Genomic DNA, 4,715 nt, shown 5'->3' with positions numbered 1-4,715 from the left:
AGAGGAAGAAAATGTTAAAAATTTGAGGAAACTCTTCCAGAGGTTAATGAAATGCCAGCTGAAACTCAACCCAAATAAGCGTACCTTTGGGGTAATATTTGGAAAGCTCTTGGGGTTTATAGTGAGTAAAAACGGGATTGAATAGATTCTGATAAAGTTAAAGCCATTCAAAATTTTCCACCTCCACAAACACAAAAAGAAACTCTAGGATTTCTAGGGAGGCTAAATTATATTGCTCGGTTCATCTCACAATTGACTGAGAAATGTAATCCCATTTTCTCCTTCTTCGCAATATTAACTTAGGTGTATGGAGTGATGATTTCTAGGACTCAGGAGTATGGAGTGATGATTTCCATGATGCTTTTGAACCAATCAATAGATATTTATCAAATGCCCTAGTCTTAGTGCCACATGTCTCAGGCAAACCCTTAATTCTCTACTTGTCAGTCTTTGAGAACTCCATGGGGTGTGTATTAGGCCAGCATGACCGTACTGAGAAGAAAGAGAGAGTAATTTATTATCTCAATAAAAAGCCCATTGATTGCGAGGTAAGGTATTCACCGATCGAAAAGTTATGTTGTGCTTTGGTTTGGGCTACTCGAAGGCTCAGGCAATGTATGTGTATCATACCACTTGGTTGATCTCCAAAACTTGACCCTTTGAAATATCTGATGGGTGTCTCGGATTTATCCAAAAGATTAGCTCGTTGGTAGATATTATTATTATAGTTTGAGATTTTTCAATTTGCAGTTTAGCTTGTTTATGTTGTCCTATATTCAGTGTTTTGAGATTCTGTTTGTTATTAAAGAGGTCAAATGGCAAATTGGTACAAGAATAAAGGATTATAGATATAGAGAATTTGTCATATTAGAATAGAAAAAGGAATGATTGATGTTAGGGTCGAGCCCTACACATAATGGATCTTGTTTTTCAGAATAGTTGCATCGTATTTTGAGATTTTAAGTTTGAAGTGTAGTTTGCTAAAAAAAACCTTGCACGAAAGAAGGGCAGGCTTAACAAGTGCCTTTTGTCTGGGTTGCTCAACAGGCACTTTGAAAATGACGAGGATGGGGCCTTATAAAAATTTATTTATTTTGCTGAAATCGCAAATCACTAATATAACTTGAAATGTACAATTCTTTAGTGAAAGTTTTCTAAATCAAAAGATATAACAGGTTGAATTTGAGGCTCGTTCTAAATTTTTATAATGTTATTTCAAGTGTTAATTAATTAATAGATTAGAGTTGACAAATATACAAAATATTTAACTTAAACTATTTACACAAAAGGCTAACTAACTCAAATGGTTTAATTTGACCATTGAAATTTTAAAAATCAAACTATTTAACTTAAAATATTTATTCAAATTAACTTAAAAAAATTCAATGATTCAAGTGGAATAATTTGACCTTTGAAGTTTTAATTTGCTGAGATCACAAGTGTAGTTAGATATTCTGAATTGATCCAATCTTTACAAGAAACGAAAGAGAAAAAGTAGAATCGAATTGCACAAAGTAAACAAATGGATGTAAGAAAAATGGACATAATACTTTGGAACGAGAATCAAGTGATGGGTATATCTCAAATCTCGGCTGATCTTATTTTATTACTAGAAGACAAGTCAAACCCCACATTTTTCACTTGCCTTGGTTCAAGAAAGCAGCCAAGCGTTTGAACAAGCTCTTGGCCTTGTCGAATTCAGGGTTAAAGATATAGAACACATGACCCTCACCTTCAGTCTCCATAATCTCTGATTTTCCTTTCCACTCAGATTTCACCAATTTATCGTAATAAAACCTCCCCATGTCCTTAAATATATCCTTCTCTGCAACAATAACAAGGATTCTATGGCATGCCAACCCTGCAAGATCTGGGGATCCATCTACAAAAGGATTGATGAGCGGATCATCATACCCTTTATCGAAAGGACAAACGTATAGCCACCACTTATCGACTACCTCTTTTCAAACCCCATCGATAACCTCAGATCCAATCAGATCGGTTCCCCAGAAGTAAGAGTGGATCATCCCAATGCCCACAATCTTCAACTTCTGACTCAGATCCGAATCCTTGATCCGGAGAGCCAAGTGGTGTGCAATGTTTGCACCAGTACTATCACCAACCAAATATACCTGGTCAAGGTCCACATAATTCTTGATCCAGGTTTCATTGTTGCCATCTTCTTCTTCCTTGTGAGAAGCCACCCATTGAAGTGATGCCCATGAATCTTTATATATGCTGTAGGAAGAGGGTGCTCGGGGGCTAGCCTATAGCCGACCGAAACAACGACAATATTGGCCTCGGCAACGAGCATGTTGAGGTTGGTATGGTAGTTTGGGGATGCTGGCGAAGCAACACAAAAAGCTCCGCCGTGATAATAAACTGCAAGGGGTAGCTTTTGATCGTTGGGGACGAAGTTTGGCCGGTAAATTCTAGCTGAGACGTCGGATTCAGGTATGATGACGATATCTTTGGATAACACGTTGGTTTCGGGATCAAGCCCCGGGGGAACCACTTTGAATCCTGTTATTCTTTTGATGGTTCCATCTTTGTATTCTTTGAGCCACAGGAATAGATCGACAATAAGTTCGGAATCGTTGGAACCCATGTTTTTATCGGAGAAAGTAAAAGAACAAGGAGACAATACTCGGAGAGACGGAATAAAATTTATAAAATGATCAAGGAAAATGGAAGAGACTATTGACACCAGCTAAAGCACATCTATTGCCTTTTAACAAGAGACAGATTCAATGGCTCACTGATGCAGGGGGATCCGAGACAGATGATGCTAAGCTGTCAGATTGCACGTTGATGGCGCTGAGATACCATGATTTGGCAGATCAGCGCAAAGGCGGGAATTGATTGTGACATGTTCCTCATTGGGGTCGTTTTGAGTATGTTTCAGTCTTTTGGCCATAACTTTGACTACAGGTGTCAGAATCGCGCATAAGACCCCAATCCGGAAAGCTCTTTTCGACGCGCACGCTCTTCACATCGAGCTATGCTCCATGTGGCCTTTTTTTCAACCTCAAATTCTGCCGTTTTCCCCTCCAAATCACTAGATTTAGTTATTTTTTACTATTTATGGTAATATTTTCGATTGTTAATTAGGAAGTCAATTTAAATCCGATTTAGGCCGGATTTTTGGGAGATTGCTTATTTTATTTCGAATTTCAATTTAGAGTGATTTTCGGGATTTTGCTATTTTTGGCAAAATTCGAATGAAGACGATTTTTTTGCTATAACAGTCCGGCTTGTGGACTGCTTTTTCATAGTTTTGATTTTATAATATTTTATTAAACCCTAGAGACTTTTTCTCTGGTTTTTGGGCGAATTTTCTCTTGTGAATCGTCTGTCGGAGCTAGCCTACAGGATAATCACTATTCTGTCTGGCGTCAGTTGGTATCAGAGCTTCAACATCTTCTTGGGAAATTTCACCAGTTTCAATGGCTGGAGGTCGTGGTCGTGGTCGTCGTGAGCAGGTTCCGAATGAGGAAGCCTAACGCCGTGATCGCAGCGTTCAGGATGTGATGATTGCGGATTTGCAGAGGCAAGTCGCAGAATTAACCCAGCGCCTGGCGGCGTAGGATTTAGAGGATTGTGAGGCCTCTGATCACGATACCAATTCCACTTTCGAAAACCCATATCACAATCGCGCAGGATTCCGGGGCGCAGGATTTCGGGAGCACCGTGGTCGGGAGGAGCGTCATGGAGACCTCGGTTTTCGGGTCGATCTCTCTGAGTTTTCTGGTACATTACAGGCCGAGGGATTCGTGGATTGGATTAATGAAGTGGAGTGTATTTTTGAATATAAGGAAGTCCCCGATCGTGTGAAAGTGAAACTGATCGCCATCAAACTCAAGGGTAGAGCATCTGCGTGGTGGGAACAGTTACGACGTTCACGAGAAAGACAGGGCAAAGCCAAGATCACTGATTGGGAGAAGATGAAAAAGAAGATGAAGGGCCACTTCATTCCCTTCGGCTACACGCAAACCTTATTTCAGCGACTTCATGCATTGAGGCAGGGCGCGCGTCATCGATTTACACAGAGGAGTTTTACCAATTGGTCGCCCGGAATGATTTATCTGAGACGGAGGAGCAGATGGTGGCGCGATATTTGGGGGGTTTACGCCAGCCCTTGCAAGATGTCCTCAGCCTTCATTCATTGTGGAGTGTTTCGGAAGCATACCAGCGTGCACTTGCTGTTGAAAAACAACAAAACAGGAGACCAGTGATCAGGAGCGATCACAACAGTCGACCAGTTCGCCCTCAAGAGTCCCGTCTGCTCAGCCCACCGCAGGGTAATTCTAACCCTACTATTAGATGTTTTCGTTGTGGTGAACAAGGGCATAGGGCGACTGATTGCAGGAAGCCTGCTAGTCAAAAGGGCAAAAATTTGTTGATTGAGGAAAACGTGGAAGACGAGACTGAGGAGATTGACGAACCTGTGTGTATGACGATGATGAGACTGATGATGTGCTGTATGGAGATGGTCATGAGACTCTGGTCATTCGCAAGAGTCTACTTACCCCCAAGGGCAATTCAGGGGACGATTGGTTGAGAACCAATATTTTCCACACGACTTGCACAGTTGCAGATAAAGTCTGCAAAATGATCATTGATAGCGGCAGTTGTGAGAATGTAGTGTCTGAGAAGGTTGTCCAGAAATTGCAGTTGAAGACGGACCGTCATCCTAAGCCATACAAGTTGTCATG

The 4,715-nt window shown here is 41.0% G+C and overlaps 1 pseudogene; it reads right to left on the bottom strand.

Moving 5' to 3' along the window:
- Positions 1–1,593: 1,593 nt before the first annotated feature.
- LOC120215569 lies at positions 1,594–2,608 on the bottom strand (annotated as a pseudogene).
- Positions 2,609–4,715: the final 2,107 nt, after the last annotated feature.

Source organism: Hibiscus syriacus, unplaced genomic scaffold, assembly GCF_006381635.1.
Source record: "Hibiscus syriacus cultivar Baekdansim isolate YM2019G1 unplaced genomic scaffold, ASM638163v2 tig00110123_pilon, whole genome shotgun sequence".
Lineage (NCBI taxonomy): Eukaryota > Viridiplantae > Streptophyta > Magnoliopsida > Malvales > Malvaceae > Hibiscus > Hibiscus syriacus.
Note: the sequence above shows the minus strand (reverse complement) of the source record. Positions and strands in the feature narration are given on the sequence as shown.